A 22,694-nucleotide genomic window follows, 5' to 3' on the forward strand; every position below is an offset into this window, starting at 1 on the left:
AAGGGAGAGGGGGTGGCATAACCGCAAGGCAACTGACACACACAGATACCCACCAACACAAACACAAATTCACACACACAAACACACACATACGGACAGAGAAACGTATATTTTTACATGGCTTTGACAATCGAATCCGAATCCGCTTCATCGTTCGCGTCCCTTGGCCATATCAATTGCACTTCGTCCGACCGACCGACCGACAACGTTTGGCATTCTCCCCCATCCGAATACTCTTTTTTACCTTTATTTTTTTATATTTTTTCGGTACGAAAACCACAAAATTACATTGAGTTGGAGCGGCGGCTGCCGGTGGTAGTGGCCCAAAGCCCAAAGCTGAGAGCCGAGAGCTGAAAGCCAAAAGCCCACAGCCCAATCCCAATCTCAACTTATCGCCGGCTCTGGTCATGTTAATTTTTAACCTCAGGCTTCAGCCAAATCGAAAGCTGATCGTATAAAATTACGCCTGACAGCGGACGCAGAGCGGTTATATGGCGGGATCTGGCGATCCGGGGATATGTTGATCGGGGGTTCCGGGGATCGCAGATCGGGGATCGGAGCTGAACTGAACTGAGAACCGCAAAAGGTGACACTCCGATGGTTTGGGCCGCTCCCCTGTCGCTGTCACTATATATAGATTACATATAGATATCGTACAGTTGCTGATCTCTGGCTGACTCTTTGGCTTTTTGCCGGGGTGGAAAGTAAAAGTATGGGGAATAAGTAGCTGGTTGTTTTCATTTCGGCTATCGAGGTGCACTGATGCGAATTCTTCAATTGCCGAAAGTTTCGGGATGTTCGCAAAACTGCAAAAAGTTGCAACACTTCAGTTTTTTATGGAGTGTGTTTAATAATTAAACAATTAAATATCAGTCTTTTCGCTTTCCATAAAATGGCAAATATTTGCAATTTCCCAATGTCTCAACAAGTATTTCTTAATAGCGGCACAAATAAATCTCCAAGTACCTCTTTTAATTAAAACCACTAATAGGCAGAATAAATAATCTGATACACAGCCCCCTGGGGAAACTTTCACCCGCTATAAAAATCCTCTTTTGTAGCTCTCTAATTAACTTCTACTCCATGGAAAAAACAGGAAATCTCTTCATCAATTTGCACGCAACTCGGCCAAAAATGGCCATATAAATGTGAGCCTAGCGATGCCGCCGTTTATTGCGTAGGGTGCAGTCTTGTATTGTGTTGACCAACCCAAATAGCGAAATCGCTGTGGGAATTAGTTGAAAAACCAATGGCCAAAGGCTTGGAAATTGTGTGGGAGAGCGACCGTTAAAGGGATAACTGGTTTCATTTGGCCAAAAGACCGCCTGTTGATTTGCCAGCGATCTAAAACAACATTAATTCGGCAATAAAACTAGAGTTTGTTGCCATAAATATGGGCAGGCTAATAAACACAAAATGTGACACAATCAAAACGGCAAGCGGCTCATTTATTGATAACAGTTGGAGACCAATCAACCAGTTGGCCAGAACGTCTATTGGCCAGAGGCCGACGAGATTGGCCAACAACCGGTTGGTCACGGAATAACTTACCGGCCACTGGGCGTGTTTTGCATTTCGATTTTTGTTCGTATTTTTCTTTTTTTTTTTTGTTGTGGCGCCAGCTTTAATAAGCATAAATAGCATACTTAATTGACAAATCAAAGGCAATTTGATAAATAAATGAATGCTAAGGCGCACGCAAATCGAATCGCATAGAATGCAGTTCAGACTTTGCTAACTAAGAGTCACTTTGACTAATGAATCAATTTGCCGGGCCCGCCAACTAACTCAATGATGAAGTTCCTTATCCCCGATGAGCAGGCATGACTGTCTGATTATATACCCCTCGTTCTCCATTTCGGTCTGCGAACTAAGTTGAGTTGATTAGGGGAGCCCATTAATGGACAAGCTCACAGGATATGGGATACAAAGACTGTCCCAGACAGTTCACATGACGTCTCTGTTTGTTTGTTCTCTGCCTCTCCCCTCAAATCTCTTCTTTTTAGTCGTCGTTCCTCAATTAATTGCAGCAAGGCAAAATAAAACACAAGCCGAAACACACAAAAAAATAAAACAAAAACGAGTAAACACACAAGTAAAACCAAATGAAATCAACGAACCCAGGACGGCAACAAAAGCAAAAGCTTAAGCTAAAGTTGAAATATACCGTTTAATGCCCAATGGCCACGCCTACTTTTCCCACACTATATAGCCAGGCATGGAAGGAGGGAAGGGGGCGTGTGTGCGAAGGGGTGATCGGGTGGGTTGGGGGTGGCACGGAGGAGAGGAGCGCTTAAAAATGCGTAAAAGAGTCAACTTTGACTGCAAACTGCAATGGGATGTTGTTTGAGTTGTTGTGATACCCTATAGAGAAAGGATTGACAATGAGGTATATAAGAATGGATTTCGAGGGGATAAGGAAGGGAATTGAAATGATTTATACTTAAGAGGTTAAAAATATTCTAGAACTATTACGTTAAAAACCCTAGAAAATATATGTAGGTATGTTATGTATAAAAGTGCAGTACTTATTTTAAAAATTGAAAATATTTGACAATTTATTTTTAAATTGTCGAAAACATTTTTCTCTAAAAATAAAACGATTATAAGGACTCACAAATATGTTTCTTTGGTGGAGTTTAAAGAGTAAATATTGTAACAATGATTTAATAATAATGACTTAAAACAGATTCAGTATCCCTCCGTCGATTCCTCATTTGCGCACTTTCTCCGGTTGCTATGCAGTTTTAGCTTCACTTTTAGCATTTTGCAGTTTGTTTGCACGATGTCTGTGTCTCCGAGTTGATTGCACCACCACCAGCCAACCCTTGCACCACTAGCACCACCCAACTGCACTTTTATTGACAAACTTGTCGTTTTATGCCACTGATTAATAAATGAAAACTTTTACCCAAGAAGCACAAAATTCTTGCTGACTTTAACTTTTCCGCAAAATGTGCCAGAACTTCAAGTTTTTTGTTGGCAATGAAATTTTTGTAACATTGATTTTTAATTGCCGCATAGAAGAATGGCTAAGCCACGAATTTTGAACAAGTTATGCATTTTTCGATTTTGCCGAGTCAAGATCGGACGGTGGATTTTGTCATTTGAGAAGCCAGCGAAAAGTACGTGAGTTATGGACGGGCACGTGCCGGAAAAATCGCACCTAACTGGCCATCTAATAAACAAGTTTGCTGGCCAAGGAACGCGTGCTCGCCCCATTAGCTCTTAACTCTTTTTCGCTCTCCTTGGCCAGCATTTTCCAGCTGCCCGGCTAATCGGTTGCGTAATCTTAAACGCGGCGCGGCAATTGAAATGGATTGCGGTGTCTTCGCGTTTGGCTTTGGCTACCTGGAGAAGCTCGGCAGCTGCCAAGTGGCGTCTCCCGAGCCCGAGCCAGTTTTATATACGTTCAGTTTCAGTTTTGTATGGACTTTTTCGAGGGAGTTGCAGAGCTTGTGGCCAGCTGTGCTTGGCCTGTCAATGGATCTGACCCACAATCGATGCTCAAATTTCATTGCATTTTCCCCGTTCACTTTTGCTGGTATTTCTCATAAAAAAAGCATAAGTATATATGTATTTTTAAAAATTAATTTTACGCTTGGTCGTCTTAACGCCATCCAGTCTGGCATGGTTGGGCCCATATAGACTGTAATATCTCTCGTGTGTGTCCGTGTGTGGCAAGAATAGTTGCAGGCAACTGCAGCTAATTGCAGCCAGTTGCAAAAATAAAGACAGCAGCGGATTAAGGCAGGAGTTGGAAGAATGCACTCGGTGGATCGGGGAATAAGGGGCTTGGGGCACAGAGGCTGTGCGGAGAATGTTGCGCCGTGGGTCATCATAAAAACATTATGGGGAGGCGCGCAAAAACAAACAAAAGCAGGAAAACTACACCGAAGGAAATAAGATATTCCAAGAGAAAGCAAAGAGCCTACTTACCATTTTATTAAACGGAAAATGGTTGAGTTTTATGGGAGATAAAGAGGTTTATTGCAGCAAATGTTGAAGCAATTGAAATAAATTATCACAAGAAATTTAATCAAACTACAAACTTGCAGAACAATGAGCAAATAAAATCCAAACAATTAATTGAGGGGATTAAGATATTTTCTGCAAAGAATTAAAGTTTCTAAAGATTGCAAAGTATTTATAAAGCACTTCCAAAAATGTTGTATGTAGAATGCCTGACTGTTTACCATTCTGTATGGTGTTAACCTCCTTTCGTAATTGTTTCCCTCAGTGAAACTGCAACTGGTGGAATTTTTCAAAGGAATTGCAGCGCGAACAGCAGCTGCAGATGGCGTTGTCACTGCTGCAGTTTGACAGGGCAACATGCGAGAGTTTGATGAGCTCGGCAGTCCCCCAGCTCCATTCGCAGCTCCATCCGAGAACCCATTTCCCCACCATTCAGGCCTCGCACTCCCTTGGGCATGACGAATGTGGAGTCTCTTGGGTGGGTGTGTTCATGGGTTCTCCTCTCATCTCGTGGGTCTCCACTCCACTCCACCGTAGCTTTTCCTATTTCATTTTATTTATTCTCTTTTTTTCTTTGCAGAAAGGTCAGGTTGTTGTATCGCCTATTGTTGGCGTCACGCCGCTCCAGCGATCCAGCGCTCCAAGTCGCCAGCGTGCGAACACGTTTCGCTCGCCGATTGGCGCACAGGTGTCTTGGCTTTACGGTGGACCCCTATTTCTATTTCACTGACCAAAACCCGGCTCGTCGATGATTGGCTTTTAGCCGCTGTCGCCTGTCAAAGCTGGCTGGCGTTTTCGGATTTATTTTTAATAAAACTGATGTCATTTATTGGTGTACGTTTATTGTTTATTGTTGCTAAATGCCCGTCGAAGAGACTTCACCCAGGCACGAACATACCAAGCTATGCTATATATAAACATATAGATTCGTGTGGGCTGGCGTGAGATTGTTTCCACAGGGTTGTAACCAGATATTCGTCGATGTAAGGCAAACATTGTAAAAGCTCTGTTGTGCGAATCGCGATGTCAAGGACACCAGAAAATAGCAATGAAAATAGTGTCGTAAAATACAACACAAGCAATAATTCCAAGCTGTCAATAAATTACCATTGAATTCAATCGAGGTTTATAGTAATAACAACCTATTGTCTTTAATAACACACTTGAAATCTATTATTAAATTAAGAATTGTTCATTTGAAACTGATTAAAAATGATTAACATTTAATTTGCATTTTAACCTTCAGTTTTTTAAAGAACTACAAAGCATAGTAACTGATACAAAAATAATCTTACAAGTATTAAAAAGACTTAACAATATTATATTTATGTTGACGGTAAAGTTAGTTATATACTAATAAAATCCACAAAGCTAAGGTCATAAAAAAACTTTTGGTAAGTTAGGGAGTTAAATAAAATAATAGTTTTCGTTTCTTAGTACAAACTGTTTAAGTTTTCCTATTTGTATTTTTATATCGTTGGTTTTTGCAACTTTTAAAACATGCGTAGAGAAATTTGATCCTAAAAAATAATCTCTTTTTAGTTTCCAAGATGGGAATCCCCTCAAGACTATCTCCGCTGCGTTGAACTGCCAACTTTGAGCACTCCATCTAGGACGTGCTCGTCTCAAAGTAAAAGGAAAGCTCGGCGCGATGCACTTCAGCTTCAGCGTCAGCTTCGGCTTCAGATGCAGACGGGCTGCTCTTGGCGAATATCCGTGGCCACCTTGATGTGTCATCACTCGAGAGCGGCACTAGGAGCCGAAAGGCGAACAGCTCAACATCTCAATGCTGTTCTGCGCCGGAACGCTCGCCAAAAAGGCAGCCGAACGCATTTTGCGCCAGCCACTCGAGTTCAACGATTATGAGAAATGTGTAGCAGACGTGACTTTGATGTTGATGCGCCAGACAGCTTGGGAGCTGACAGAAGCCCCAATGTGGAACAGCTGTCACAAGTGCCGGGCTTCGACATCTATCGATGGCTGCTCGTAATGCAGTTTTAATAGCCGCCAAAAACACTCTTTTGGCCCTGACCTTCTTTTTGGGCCGAGACTCTCGTTTTCCATCGTTCATCGTTGCGTGCGTCTGCCATTTTCGCATCCATAATTAAAATGTGTGTGCGGCAAGTGGCAATTTTTAATTACAGCAGATAAACTCTTTCACAACCGTCGTAGTTTGAAGCAAGAAAAAAAAGGTCTGACCACCCGGCGTGGATCCATCGAAAATAAAAACGAGGTAGCAGGTGAGGATCGCCGGGGGCGACTATTAAACTTTTGTTAATTATCGCGATAAGGCAACAAGTCTTCGCCGCTACAGTTGGAACTGCCGGAGATCTTTGATACCAGCTGCCCCTGTTTAATAATATTTTTTGTTTATTTTTTATGTGCTTTTTTTTCTCGTATCGATGGTGCTGTCTTTGATGTGCCGGTTCGGCTTCAACTTTAACCCCAGTGATGGCTAATTGAAATGCACAGCGATGGAATCTGTGGGATGATTGATGGTGAAGCCATAAAGATGTTTACATTGAAACTGATTGTTTATTGGAAAAAAGTTGATTTAAAACTTTAATCTAACGACCTCGATTAAGAAAATGCAATCTTTAATGGACGCAATTAAATATTAATATGCACATTTAACAACTATTGATGGCTTTGTTTAGTGTTTACCTTAAAACTTGTTTATTTGTGGTTTACTTTATTATTTGAACTCAATGGATAGAAAACAAAGACATGTGTGCCTACGTATATATTTACAAGTTTGTTCAAAGAATTTAACTGTGGGCAACAAGAAACTTAAATGCAAAAATGAAAGAGAAAGCTAAATAGTACAGAAATGCTTTTCTGCATAGTAATATCAGTAAACGAATGAATTTTTCATTTCTTTTAATTATTTAAAAATGTAAACATTCATAGCATGAAAGTTTTTTATCATGTAGTATTTTTTTTGTAGTTTGCCTACTTAAATAAGAAATTCCTTCAGCACCTGTTAGGCTTTCGTAACCCCTCATCCGCCTTTCAACTTTGACCTTTTCGCACACTTTTTTCGCTTTTCGCGACTAATTGAAATGCATAGTGGCATAAATATGAAATCTTCTAATTGGCTGCGATCGCCGCTGCCACGGCTTTCAGCTTTTTGCTGGCAGTTGCTGCTGTTGCTGCTGCTGCTGGCACGTTGTCTGGCATGCAGTTACCTGCATTCGATCGGACTCCCCCCTGTACCCCTTTCCCCCCCTCACCATCCCCCCCACTTCGCACCTGACCCCTCCATAATCCGTCCGCCGACGGCATGCACTTCCTTTTTGGGCTCATCGGCCGACGACGCATAGAAATTTTCTTTATAAATCAGTTGTTGTAGCTGCAAGTTGAATGTTGTTTGCGGTTGTTCGAACGTTCATCGCTCGCCGGCTCGCTGAAAAGCAGCAAAGCAGCCAAGCAGCCAAGCAGTACAAGCAAAGTACAAAGCAAGTTGTTAAAATTCCTGTTTAAAGTTTTGTACGCACATGCAATGGCCTCGCCAGCTTCCTCCTGGCCCTCATCCCAATCCTCCCCAGCCAACTTCAAAGGAAGCTGCTGTTGCTGCTGCTGCTGCATGTTTGCATTAAAGACGCATTTTGTTTGCCCAGCAGATCCAGCAGATCCAAAGACGAAGACGACGACGGCGACGATGATGATGAGGACGTCCGCAGCGTGTTAGAATACACAACATGTAAGCCAACAAAACAGTTGGGGCCACTCATAATCAGGTTTTAGCCACGAACTGAGCCTTCTTGCCCGGATCCGTGGCCCCTGAATAAAGGGAGTAGAGTAAGCTGCGAGCATCGACCACAACATCGAATAGCCGAACAGCGTCGGCGGCTCCAGAGCTTATTGCCTGCGCATGATTGCACAAAAGAGCAGCGGCCACAAGGCACAGTGGCCTGAATACTCAACAGAAATGATTGCCTTAATCTTAATTAACATTTTTTCAATATTTTTTTAGAAAATATTAAGTAAGGAAAGGGGTTCGTTTAAGAGTGCTTAGTAAAAACTTAACGTTTGTTATGAAAGTGAGTAAAATAATATTAATCTAATTAAAAAAAGCATTTTCTGTACATCTGATCTAAATAAAAACAGTTTCTAAAATTGGTAAATAACACCTCATTATATGATTGATATGTTTTCTATATTTTAGCCTATCTTTTTGTTGTATTTAATTTCTTTTCTGGCCCACAGTGACTTATCCGCCGATAGCATAGCTCTCAGGTGGGCCAAAGTCTCGACTGGGGCGGGACGCTTTTGGCCGCTTGGGCTAACTAAACAATTATGGCAACGGCTACGCGATCGCCCAGCGACAACAACGACAACCAAGAAGACAACAACGTTGGGGACGACGACGATGATGAGTGTGGAGAGACTGGAGCAGGGAGATGGGGAGATATATATGTTCCGGGGATATATACGAGGGAGGCAGGAGCTCGATTGGCTATGGCACATCCTCCGCTCGTCCATCTAACTATCCTCCTATCTATGCATCTATAGTTATTTGTATTATTATTTTGCTTTGTTTTCTCTCGCCCAGCATTCGTTTTCTCAGCTGCCTACAGAGAAAGAAATATTATTCGAAATTAGCTATAAAAATTAATTTCAGATCTATCCACAATAAAAAAAAAAATTTTAATGAATTTGGTTAATGCTTCACATACCTATTTTCTTTCCAAATTTATATGTTTAATAGACTATATTAGCATAAAAAACCATTAAACTGCTATTTTGAAACACAATTGTTTTGGTGAAAAAATTAAAGAGCCTAAAATAATTGTTTTGTATTTACTGGGAAATACTTCTGTATTTCATACACTTTTGTGTTGGCTTTGACTTTGGCATTAGAATGTTAATCTTTTATCATCTGGAAAATAATTTACTTTTGTGTGCATTTGCTGTGTGGTAAATGGGGAGGAAACTCCCCTTTCCCAGCCCCTTTTTGCAGCCGGGTTCACCTCGGTTCCTGTTGATTTTTTTTTTTTGCTATTGTTGGCTTTTGGTATTATTTATAGTTAGTTTGGTTTTAGCGCTCGCCTGTTTGGCTTGCTTGGGTTGGCTTGGCGCATCTCTGCATCGCATTGCTGATGATGCCTGCGAGCTTAAAATCGTCATAAATGCATGGTTACCCACACACGAGCAGCACACGGGCGAAATGTACAAAACACACGGAGGATGCAGACGATGCAGGGTAATTGCATCTGCGAGGGTCGCTCCACAAGTTCACGCTCGGCGGCGGCAATCTCAAGGATCGCATATAAGTCTCAATCTGCTGGTAATCTGGCAGAACTTTCGCATACACCCCCCAACAATCTGTCTCATTCAAGTGGAGCCAAATGCAAGCGAGTTTATGTGTTTTAGTTTTTATTTTCGTCATATTCGAGTGGCGTTTTTGTGGCTGGTTTTTCTTTAGTTTGTTCTGTTCTGTTTTGTTTTTAACCCCCCTTTTTGTTTTTTTTTTTTTTTTTTTACTTTTTGCAGTGCCAGGTTTTTGTTGCGGTTTTCACGTGTTGCTATTCTGCAAGTTTTTTTCTTGGCAATTTGTTCTTGTTTTTGTTGTGACTACTGCTGCCATGAATAAGCAGCAAAAATAAAAATATAAACAAAAACCCCACCCACTGACCCTGCTTCTTCTTCTTCCATTGCTGCCGGCGATTTGTGTGCTAATAATTCAGCATTTGTTTCGAATTTTTTCTTTTGTTAGTAGTGACTTTTTTTGTGGCTCTATGTTGCGCTTGTTTTTAGCTACTTCTTTTTGTGTTTGCTCGTGTGTTTTTGCTTTTGCCGGCTTTGCTGTTTCAATTTTCTTTTTTTGTATTCTACACATTTTTTGCCCTTGCCGGTTTTAGTTTGCCCGTTCAAACATTGTAAATTATTTGCTGGTAGCAACATACATAAATATAGATACAATTTATCAACTCGGATGAGTTAGAGCTTAGCGGGCCTCTGTTTATTTATCTTTTGTACGTTTTTTTTTTTTTTACCCCGGCTTTTTGTTGCTCTGTTTTATTTACAGCATCGGCTCGTTTATCAAAGCTTGAGCCTCAGATGGGGACATCATCACTTAATAATATTGACACTTCTATACAAAGCCCACCAAACCAAACGATGGGTATAGAGTTCCAAAAGACGATTACGAGCTGAAAACGATGGCTGGGACACAGACACAGATGCCGAATCTGAGATACAGATACACAATCACAAAATTAAGTGATTATGTTAACCGGTTCGATTTTTTCTTTTTCGTTTTGGTTGTCTCGGTTTTTGCCATTCGTTCGTTCGGGTACCAAAACAGAAATTTACATCAAAATTAACTTGTTATGTGGCCAACAACAGAAACAACAAGAAAAGCGACGAGGAGCTGAACTGAAACCGAAACTCGGGCCTCCAAGCTGACAGCCTCTTCAGATCTCCATCCTCAGCTCCAGTTCTTCTTCTCACAGCCAATCTTGTATAATTTCGAAATTAGAGCTCATCATCACCCCATATCAAAGTCGTCGTTTGGCGTCGGCGTATTCTTTATTGTGTGTCTTGGGAGATATAGAAAAGACAGTCGCCCCTTTTCGGCTGCCAACTCTTTGGCTCCTCCTTTAACCTTATCTAAACAAAGTATACTTTGTATATATTGAAATATATCAGATAAGATGGGATTAGCAAAATTTGCATTCCTTTGATTATACGAAATTTTTATTGCGTCGATTGAAATGGCATTGATTAGACAGATCCCATAAATTCTCTATGTTTATGGTGCTCATTAGAAAAACCTTAAATCTATAAAAAACTATTCTTTCACTCCTTTTATAATTCTTAAAATAAATCATAGATAAAATGACACTAAATGTGTACCATCTTTAATTATTTGATTGTTGTTTATGGAGATCAAGTAGTTTATTACTTCAAACGATTTTAAATAACATGAATCATTTCCCACCCACTTAAATATTTTATGATCTCTGCTTGTGGAATATATTTGCAAAGTAAAGATAATATCAAGGAATATAATTTTCATTCTTTTACATAATTAGTTAGTTAGGGCTACCACATACCATAAATATTCCTTAGATTCGTTTTTTAACAAATGGGAAGCTTTTTATTGTAGTTTGTAGATATTATCGATATTGTATTAGTAAAACAGCTCCCTAACATTCCCGATACGAACCCAGAAAACTATGCTTTGCGCAGGCGAGTAATAAATCCTAATTGGTTTCGGATCCTCTACCCAAAAACTCATCATGATAGCTGGTTGGGTTAATGTAATTTGCCAATGAGCACGTGTAATTAATATTTAACTCAAGTGTGCCTTGAGTAAGTTTCAGAGACTAACTGCTTGGCATAACTTTTTGGCAGCTGCAATTATATCACGCATACGCCATGCGGGCCATAAGAGGAGGCAAGGAAAAAGTTTCAATTAAGTGGCAAAGTTCAATTCCCTTACAGCAGCTGTCTGCCACACATATATTAATTATAATATAAATGAGCAAGCTCAGCTGAATCCATCAGCATAATGGGCGGCAGAGATAGCGATGGCAGGATGGCAATAGAAATCTCTAATTAAAGCCTTGACAATAGTTGACAAGAGCCGGGGACTTGGACTGCTGGGAAGCCAGCCACTAAGCGGCTCACTCTTGCCCCAGACATCAAGATCTGGGCAAACAAAGGTGTCTGGGAGCGGGATGATGGCTGTCTGGTCTGGTTAGCTCTAGGGGGAGTCGCATTCGGTCTACTGATATATCACCCTCGACCGGGCTTATTTCATTCATGGGCTGTGGCATGTTTTTGTTTTCCCATTTCTTTTTTTTTTTTCGTTTTTTAGTAGCTACACACATGCGAGGGAAGAAATATGGTATGCAAAAAAAAAAGGGTTGCCACCAACCACCGAACCCACACAGAATCCCGGGGAACAAATACTTGTGAGGGTCTCAAGTTCAAGTGCAGTCTCCATCTTGGGCTTCCTTCCTGCTGGAGTCTAGACTTCCAGACACAAAACCAGACACAGACAAGCGGCTAAGACAATCGGCCAACGAATTTGAATAAACATTAGAGAAAGAAAGAAAGAAAGAACGAAACATGAAAGACACATTTGTTTATGCAAAATGCCTTGAACAGTGCGAATTATAATAGCTGTAGGCTTCATAAATTAAACCTCAGGCCGACAAAGACATTTTCTCGCTTATATAAATTTAGACTCGGAGTCGGGGCAACAAAACAAAAAAAAAAAACCTTTGATTGGCCGAGAGAGTACGTGTTGCAAATTTGTTTTCGAAATCTAAAAATTTGTCGGACGGAAGTCGCCACGTTCGTGAGCTTAGGGCACCGAGTTAAAAGTTGAGAACTGGTGGCTAAGGGCAGCTGCTTATCGAGGTGTGCCTCTTTCTGACCTTGTGCCGCTTTTTCTTTTGCCCAATCTTTTTTTTTTTTTTTTTTGGTAGTTTTGTTTTTATGTTTATGCTTGTTGCAGCAAGAAACATTGCATGACTCGGGCACACAAATGTGGCAAAAAAGAAAATTTGTTTTGGCTTACTTTTTGTGGGCAAGTGTTTATGTGCAAAAAGCCAAGTTTGCCAAAGAAAAAGTTTTGTCACTTTGGAGCTCTTCTTGGACATTCTAGCACGTTTAAACTAAGGGCTCTCAGTATAATCTGTGGTTGCTAGATAAACAATTATGGGAAGAGTTTAGATAGGATTTAAGAACGTATTGTACCTCTAAAAAGTCAGCACTTGTTGATATTGAAATGGATGAGATATTCACAAAAATACCTCTTAAAGTCAGTTCAATTGTCTTGGGTTCAATGCCAAGTAAATATACAAGTTTGCTTTATTATAACCGCAAATAGAGTAACTAATGTCAATGTAAATCACCTGCTAGGTTTTCCGCTCATTAAGCCTGATATTACAACCAAATCTGCACTAAAAAACGCCAAGAAAATAAACAACTGGGCCATTAAATCACGCCCTTGTAAAGTGGGCCTAATGTGTGCGTAGTCATTCAGTTGTTGGCCTAGTTAATAATACATTAGGCCAAACATCAGACACTCATCGCCGGCCCAATGCCGATATGTTTGTTACGAGCCATGTAAAACGCCAGTTGAATTGTCAATTTATACGAAATTGTCAACAATTAACATTTAACAAACACACACACGCGAGAGGAAGTGGAGCGATTTGAGCCATTCAGATAAGGCCAAAATGCTGTCAACTGTCAAATTTAATCAGACTATAAAACGCAGGCTATAAAAAGCGAGCTACGAGATACAAGATACGAGATGCAAAGCAGAGGCAAACAAAAGCTGGCTGACTGACTGACATTATTTTGGCATGTTTTGAGGCTTATGACAAACGCCAGCTTGAGTTTCTTTATCGGTGTCAGTGTCATTATCGTGTGAAATTCTTTCATAATGACTTGCTTCTATTTATTTTCATCTAACAAAAGATTCTTCCTGCTGCAGCGGCTAATTATCCTGTTGAACTTACCTTCACAGAGGCCGCGCTAGTTAGTAGTAGTTAGTCTATTGCGAATGGCAGCCCACTTCCGTTTCCGGTGTCCGTTTGGCAGAAAAGTATCCAATTAGATTTTTCTAACAGCTGCGCAGGCGTCACCGCGAAAAGGGGGGAAAATGGCGGGGAAAAATGCTGGCCAAAAACAAATGCCAAACTTTTGCCACAACCTCTCCAACGGTGCAGAGATTTTTCAATTTGCTGTGTTGCACTTGTTGTGAATTTTTCATCCGATGGATTTTATACAGACAGATGGATTTTAATATTTAATTTACTGCTATTGCGATATACTTTATTTGCATAAAACTTTTCTCTTTGGCACTTGCAGGGGTTTTAAAAACAAATACATTGCATCCTATGTTGCATGTGTGTTAGATAGATGTGTATATATTTAATTCGGTAAATGCAGGCACTTGATAGCACACTTTCGCGCGAAACAACAAATGGGTTTTTCAATAAAACACGATTTTCCCAATGGGTTTTAAATATTTGTACACCGAGTGATGGGAAAATTCGCTGTTGGATTTTCGCGAAATTCTCGCCGCAGATGCGAGTTGCAGACGGCCGCGGAAATGCGTTGTACGAACGTCAGAAAGCGCTCAACTTGAACTGAACCCAAAAGTATCTCGAACCGAACGTATCTGAATCTTTTGCCAGCATAAGCGGCGGCAGCGCTGCCGACGTCAGCGTCGACAACAACATCGCCATGGAGGAACGTTTGGCAATGGACACAAGTTTCCGTCCCGTTCCGCCCCACTCGTTCCCCAAACCGGCTTGCGCATGTTTGAGTGGCAGCGGAACGATTGGAGTGGAGAACTGGTTTCGTTTCGAGTGACTTTCGGAGTTAATTACTCAATTATGCTGCAATGCACTCAAAGAAATATGTGTGCATAATAAATAGATAATTTGCTTGGTCTGGTTTAGGAAATATAATTTGCAGGCATAGTTTCACAATTGTATTAATTTATTGATGTGCATAAGTATTAAAAAAAAAAACATTCTTCCATTTCTTATGCCATACTTAAAAAGAATTATTTGAACTTTTAGTTTTTATGACTTTTTTTTAGGTGTACCCCAAAATAGGCACTTGATATGTGGCCAGTATGTGTGCGAGATATGCAATTTAGTGGTTGTATTTTAGAAATTTATTGTTTTTTATCGGCCAGAGTTCACAGGTAGATGGCAATTGAGATTTTTCATTTCTTTACAATGTTTTGGCGCTGGATTTATGGCCGAGGCGTCAATTTGATGAGCGTGTGAAGTGCTGGGATCCGAAAGGGATAGACGCGATGGATGGATCCCGTCGGGCAGGTGGACTCTAATTAGGTTGAGCTACGGATATGACCTCCGATCAACCTGAAATGCTTAAGTGGCTTACCGTGTGCAGTAACTTCACAAGAAAAAAATTCTCAAACAAGCTAACACGTTAAAAATTATTCAATTAAAATTTATCTAGTAAAATGCTTTACAAAATAATGTTAACCACGGCAACTTTATTTTAAATCAGTGGTTGGACTATATGTTTTATTTAATTTTGAATGGAATACGGTTTTGTCTGGTGTATTTTTAGGAAAACTTTTCTTCCGCATAGTCTCCTCGGAAAAAACTGCAATGTTCAGTGGGCAATTCACTTCACAGCATTAACATCCATAAATATTTATGTGACGAACTGGAGTCCTACCATTCCAGGAAAATCCCCATCCTCTCTCTCCTTTGGCTAATTTAGTGTTTCTACTCAAATTCTTTCGCTTTGCAAATTTGTTACGGTACTTTTTCCGGCTCTAAGCCAAACTGGCCAGCTCCCAGAACCAAACTCCAACCTCATGGGTGAGAAAAAAGAAAACCCCGAAGAGCAAACATATTTATGCGAGCCAACGTGGCCTCGCACTTCAAGGCGATGCCGCCTTGTACTCGTACTCGTACTCGTACTCATACGACGAGTATCTGTGACAAGTGTCTTTCATTAGCATAAGTAAATCTCCTCGAAATCCTCAAATTTATTTGTCAACACTTGACAATTTCATTGTTGACGTCTCGGCAGGCGCAGCTGTAAACGAGTTGGATGCCACCAGCCACATTGCCAGCAAATCATGATTTGTGTCTTGCATGTCAGTTTGGCATGGCCAAGCCTCCAACATCTCCGTGCTATTGGTAAAAACAACAGGCCAAGACAATGCAAATGGTCAGAAAGGGTGATGGAAATGGAAACTGAGTTCGAGATGGAGATGGAGATGGGGGCTGCAGATGGAGAAGTGGAGAAGTGTCGCTTAAAGTCCCAAACTCCGGCTTAAATCAAAGACAAATATTTAACAGCAAACGGACAGCAGTGGCTCCCTCGGCTTTCCCCCTCCTAAGTTTGAACATTGAATTTTCTGTGAATTTTACTACCCGAAAAAAAAGAAAAGTCCGATTAGTGCAAGCCTTTCTTCGCCGTTTTGCATGCCTTTCTTTATTCATATTTATTTTGCTGGCCTTCTACTGTCTGCGCAGTTGCGCTTTATGACCATGTTGGGTTGTAAAGTATTTTATGTCATATTTTTATGCCCATATCAAAGTTTTCCATTAGGCTAAATGTTTATAATTTATGCTTACTACTGGAATGGCCGAATGTGTTGCATGGGATGCATTATGTATTTTGCATTACCTCAGTGAACGGAAATTCCATTTATGGCAGTGATTCCGGTTTTTTATGAGAAATTCTCCATACGTTTGTAAATACTAAATTTTTTATTGAATGGCAGAAGAAGTTTTTAGAAAAAATATATTTTTACTTTATTTATTTATTTTTTAAGTTATTGTATGATTCTTCTATTAACTTTCTTCCTGGACCTGATGGAAAACATCTTTTTTCTTGCCACTTTGTTTACTATTTCGTAACTTTGCCAAGGTTAATTGCCACCCTGAAAATCAAGACTAAGACAAGCCGAAACTAAAACCCAACTAAACCACTGACTGCGCAAGGACCCTCCTTATCTTGGCGTATCGCTGCCAGTGCCAAAGTCGTCATTGCTTGCTGGAAGACTTTGTCTTGTCGTGGTCGTCATCGTCATGGCGGCATTATGGCCAACACTTCATTACCAACAAAGCCATTGCCATTCATTAACAGCTGCGGCTTTGTGGACCTGGGTTTCTTTTGAGTTTCTGCTGTCGCCGCAGTAAAAGTTGGCAACGTTTCGCTGGCAGGTCTCGTGGCGATTCTTCCCGCTTTCCACCAAGCCGCCACCAAGCCAACGGCTCATAATGCCAACGTAATCTCAAATTACTGCAAATTTTCGCCGCTCACCTTTTATGCGCTTATTTATTTTATTGTGCATTTTCATTGCACTTTTTGTGCCAGCCCAACACACACCCATATTCCCAGCGGAATCTCCATCTCCAACTGCAACTCCAGCTCCATCTCATTTCACTGGCCGTTGGTTCGTTGTAAATCTTGTATTATTTTGATTGTTGTGCAGTTTTATTGTTGTGTCAATAATCTGCCTTTATGCTGCTACCAATAACCGATGCTTCTGGCCGCGGCAGAAGCGCATTTCCGCAATTTCCAGGCGCCTTTGGCTGCGGCGACAGGTGCACAAATGGTCCGTAGAATGGGCGTTTGATTGAGTCACCCCTTTCTCCACCTGATGCCAAAGCGATGTATTTAATGATTTGTTTAAGTCGCTGGAGAGAAAAAAAAAATGGATTCGAGGGGAAGTGCCCGGCCACCACAGGCAAATGCCGTTGAAGCGAGTTTATCACGGAGATAAGCGTATAAATAATGAAGGTTTCTTCTAGCCATAAACACGCTGGATGAGTTGGCAAAAGTTTTCCTGTTACACGCGGAAAATGGCAGATCGAATTTAGTAAACAGTTTATTGGCGATGGAAAATCCGGAAATCAGAACTTGATTCTGAGGGGAACTTAGAAGTATCTTTCAAAGGTTTTATAAAAGTTTTTAAATAGGAAAACTTGCTAAGCATTTTGTTAGTTACAAATGCCTCTCTCTGTAGTTCGAAATTGATTCCTTTAGCTTTTCACTTAAAGCATGTTAGGCGATATCTGACGAAGAGGAAACCTTTAAGCTCTCCAGATTTTGTTCAATGGATTATCCCCTTCTGATTCATTTGAATGATCCTTTGTCCCTTTTTTTTGCCACCTGCTCCCACCTGTTCCATTGCATTTGGCTTAAGCAATCGAAGCCAAATTAGGACTTGTGACAATTGCCATACATACATCATCATGCAGCACTTTAATTGTGCCTGGCACTCAATCTTTCAATCACGCCAACAACTCACGGAGGAATCGGGGGAAGGTAATGTGGATTACATGCGGCTGACTGGACCAAAGGATGGATGAATGATTCAGGCGGATGGCGGTTGGCAGAGGAGCGGCTGCCTGGGATGGCGGGCAATATAATCTATATAATCATAAGAGTGTACCATGTTGTAACATCCCTCCCCCCGCACTCCCCAGGAAGACTCACGCATTTGCGACATGTTGTCAACTCGAATTGCGTTCGACTGATTGAAGGCAGCCAGCCAGGCAGAGCCCATCCTATCCCATCCTTTCCTATCCGATCCCATAGCATCCCATTGCACACAGGAAAAAATGCCTTGACAGTTTTTAATGGGTTTTTATCGATCAAAATATATATTCAAAAAAATTCTTGTATAAAAAACAAAGCTGCTTTTGGAAGTCACAAAGAAGTGTACTTTTTCAACAGATATTCATAATGATAAACCTCATGCAACTCTCTGAAGAAAAGGCTTGTAAAAAATGGTATTCATTTAAATTATTCCTCTTTCAATACTTTTTTATTGGATCGCTTTAAATAAAATAGTTCCTTTGATATCAAAGTTAACCTTTTTGAAAGGCAGTTAACGGAAATTTTATGAAATAATATTTTGTTAATTCGAACCGATATTAAAAGATTTTAATCTTTGAAAGCCAAGCTGAAATAGATTATTTTCCCTGTGCAGTCCATCGCCATCGCTCAGCCATGAAGAGCGACAAGTTGATGGCCAAAGCCAAAGTCAAAGCCGCAGCCAAAGTCGGCCTACAATGTAGGCAAGTGGCCAAGCATCGACTCCCAAAGAACTCTTCGCATCCAGACAGGTTTGTCGCCTGTCGCCAATCGAGACACCAACAACGGAGCGGAGGAGATGGGAGCGGATCTGGAGTTGGACTTCTGGATGCAGCTCGGGCTAAAGTTGGAGCTAAAGCCGGCCGAGACTTAGCCGGACGAAGAGGATTCTTCGTTTTTGGGTAGGCGTCGCGCAGATTGATCAACAGAGCAGGACGTTTGCCTAAGACTTGGCCTGCCTTGTTTACGTTTTAGGGTTTGCACTGTCATGGAATAGTAAAGATAGTTACAGGGAGGGTTTAGCCTATATTGTATTATAATAAGGGGATGTGGATCTTATGGTCGGAATTTACTAAGTCTTTAGGTACCTTAATATTCAAATAATTGTACAAAAAGCATCTTACTTAAAGGAGTTAATATTATAATAAATTCTGAATTTTCCTTCCATTTTTAAATTAAATAATTTTTTTATAATATCAAAGCTTCCAATGATTTGAGTTCCCTCGCAGTTTTAATCCGCTCCTGATCGCTGCTCCACCTTCCTGGCATTTCGCAAACATTTAAAGTAATTTCGCCATCAATCTTTCACTTTTGCACTCGTTTCGGACGGAGTCGCCGCTCTTGGTCATCTGCCTGAGTCACTTAGTTTGAGGAATGGCAAGTGTCCAGCCCGAAGATGACCTTGTCCAGGTAGTTGTTGTTGTGGTTGTTGTATCCTCTAGTTGTTGTTGTTGTTGTCGTGCGTTCTGCCCACTCACCTGAGCCCGAACCGAGCATCATTCGCATGCGTAAAGTTTATTTTGATCTTGGTGTCTCCGCGATTTGCATAACTTGTCATCCCCGTACCATCCGCCGAGGAAGAGGAAGAGGCTCCATTGTCAGTACCAATAAATATCAACGCGCCGAGCGACAACTTCTTTTCGATGCGATGCAGTCTGCTACGCGAAGAGCCTGATTCCATTTGGCAGTGATGAGGCCCAGTCCGTCAGCAGGATGAACATTTTGCTATTTTATGCACACCGATATAAATGATCTTTTAATTAATATCACTTTAGATAGTGCATAAATTGATGGAGCATTCTTATTATGCAAAGTGATGTTTACGATTATGGGCCGGAGGATCCTTGTCCCAGTCCGAGTATCTGAGTCGCCCAGTCGCCGAGTACCAGTTTCCTTTCCTTTTCCTTTTCAATTCCAGTTTGGATTGGCTCTAAATAGTCTTAATGACACTGGCCGGGATTAGGGCCCGGTCCGGCTAAAGTTGATCCGACAAGTTTGTCTAGGCGGGGTCTCCATAATGTGCACTGCCTATGATAATCGGATCAGATTACCGCACTGATAATACTAAAAGCTTTTTGCAATTTGCACTACAAATTTGTTTTGGAGCCCGGCTCGATTTGAACAAAGTTATTTTGCACTTAACACCCAGGCGCAGTAGAATTAAGCGGTGTGTAATAACTTACCCTTCTCAATTGAGTTGTGCTGCAGGAAAATTTCTCTTTTCCCACATAACTTGAAAGCTTTCCATATAGCCAAAGCAGACGCGATACGATGTGCGATAAGATCGCAATGGAATGCCAGACGCCGCTATTTCGGAAAATGAAGTCATTAAATGCTATTACAAAGCGTAATTGTTCACAAATTATACAGGAGAGCGGGGAACTTCCTATATACTATACCCTTTCTGTATTTTTTTTCTGTCCCGGCACCACCGAAACAATGTGCGCATTACACCACTTTGGTATCTTAATTATAGGCCTAGGTGTGCCACACCACAAAGAGGTGACTTCGGGATCGGCGAGGGGCCAACCTGGTGCACCTGTCATATCTGGCTGCTCCGGTCCAGAAAACGAGTGCAAATGAGTGACACTCGCGGCTGGCATTCCTCGAGCTTCCTTCTCCACGACCAATAGAAATTACCATAATATTTTTTCAATTTATGGCACAAGGAAAAATATTGTAGCTTACAGAAGTTTTTTACTTCCGAGACTTTACTAAACAATTTTATTACAACAATATTTATTTTATTGACTAAATATTTTCACAATGTTCGGATGAAACAGGTTATCCATAGGGTATAAGATTTTTAGCACTTTCAGAATATAAATTAAAAAAGTTAATTCTTCTAATTATTGTTTATCACTTATATACTTATATCTGTACTTTTCATATTGAGTAAACCTCTTGAGCTTGAGTTCAAAAATTCAATCTTCATTTTATTTCAATTGAAAGACGTTCTATAATTTTTTCCCTGTGTTACCATTACGACTGTGCAGCTCATATGGCTGGCAATTTGCCAGTGCCCGAACAAATGCTGGTTAATATTCAATTTATTACAAATCATCATCGCCTTCATTTAGGCTGCTACTTACGGAGTCCGGAGCGGAGTTGTCGAGTCGTCGAGTCGCTTCCCTTCATGTTGAACTCTCAACTGTGACGCGGAATTCGATGCTCCACATGTAAGTAGTCCGCTTTTGTGCCGACTCATCGGAGCAGTCATAAAGCAAAGAGTCATGTGTCTGAGAACTTCCTGACAAACGCGGGCGGGAAATATACCAATAGCAGTTGGAGTGAGCCCGAGACTCCGGCGGAAATTGTGTCATGATTATAGACTAAAGCGCCCATTTAGTTACGCCTTATTATTTCCAATTCCTTTTCGGAGTCCGGAGTCCCTGGCCCCTTTTGCATTCAACTCGGCCTAATTGAAGTTGAACAGCATGGCATAGTATGTGTGTGGAAATGACTTGGACCTTTTTCTCTAATCTCTTCATTATAAGTATTCACTCAGGCTTAATTTGGTTTCAATTCGTTGTCTTCTCTTTATTTGACTTTGTTCGCTTTGTGCTCTGTGCTGTTCTTAAGCGGAGCTTGGTAATTGGTTCTGTTAATTAACTAAACTGACCCGAATTGGTAGCCATTTTAGTTGATCTGCTGGATCGGTTAAACGATCTCGAGATCTATTCGAAGACTTGTTTGTCAGCCTTAGTGCGAGATCAATGGGGTTCAGCCCCCCTATTTATTAACCATCCGGCATCCAATGCAGCTCATCAATAGTCCACGAGGCGTTTCGTAACCCGTTAAGGAAGCTAGATGGCCAGATGCTTCTGACGGCCGAGGAATTAATCAACACGAAATGAGGAATTCAGCTGTGTGGCACTTATATCTAAGCTTTTCCCATCAATTAAACAGGCAGGCACCATCGCGTGGAATCTCCCAGAACGGCACATTGTCTTAGCCAAATTAAAATGGCCATCTTTCGCTGGTCAGCTGGCCCAGTCGGTCAGTAGCCGCGACACCTGAGTCTGAGTCTGAGTCGCAGATTTTTTCGGTGCGCATGCGGAAGCGTTTCTCGCGTCATTTTTCATGCTGAAATTTAATAAAGAAAATTAATTTGTGGACATTTGACTCGAGGCGAGACACAAAATACAACGGCAAAAAAAAAAAGCGAAGAAGAAACACCAACCTCATATACGGAGCCATCTTCGGGTTTTTTACGGGGCTCCTCCAAGACCCTCTCAAACTCAAACTGCACGCAGACTTTGATCGATGGCACTCATGATGCTGCAGGCGAGCTTCCACCAAAAGCCACCGAGAGCCACCGAGAGCCACCAAGATCCACCGCCAATCTCCCCCAGTTCCGACGACAAATTCAAGTTGGGAATGCCTTGGCCTAGTACCCAGTTGCCCAGGAATCTTCGAGGCGAGGGAGAAGTTTATAAGGGGAAGGATGAGGAGTTCGAGCAACCTGAAGCCGGGTGCCGCATGAGTTGCAAGTTAGCGCAATTAATTTATTTCAACACGAATTTAACTCTCATCGTGCCCGCTCCTCACTTCATTTCACTCCACTTGACTGCACTTCATTCCCAATGCGTTTTACATCATTCTTATGAAAGGAACGCGGCGCGGACTTAGCATTTATATTGTAAAAATTTTGTCGTTACCTTATCTAAATATGGCCATTGCATATAAAGACGCGCCATCCATTCGGGCAGCTGTTCACCGCAGGATTTCTGTCTACTTGTCTTGGGTTTCACTGAAAAATAATAAGGAGATACACAATATACAACAAAATAAAATAATTATTTTATTATTTACGGATTGTATGATATTTAGTAAATAAACGAGAGGAAAGACGATTTTAACGATAA

General features: G+C 41.1%; 1 protein-coding gene across 1 annotated transcript in view; it reads right to left on the bottom strand.

Annotated features, from left to right (window-relative positions):
- Window positions 1–14,089, bottom strand: part of LOC108093097 — a 60,547-nt gene extending 46,458 nt beyond the window's left edge. Inside the window, exon 1 of the mRNA XM_017193033.2 lies at window positions 13,461–14,089. The gene's annotated coding sequence lies outside the window, so the exon portion shown is untranslated. The remainder of the gene's footprint in view (window positions 1–13,460) is intronic.
- Window positions 14,090–22,694: the final 8,605 nt, after the last annotated feature.

Source organism: Drosophila ficusphila, unplaced genomic scaffold (genome assembly GCF_018152265.1).
Source record: "Drosophila ficusphila isolate 14025-0441.05 unplaced genomic scaffold, ASM1815226v1 contig_106, whole genome shotgun sequence".
Lineage (NCBI taxonomy): Eukaryota > Metazoa > Arthropoda > Insecta > Diptera > Drosophilidae > Drosophila > Drosophila ficusphila.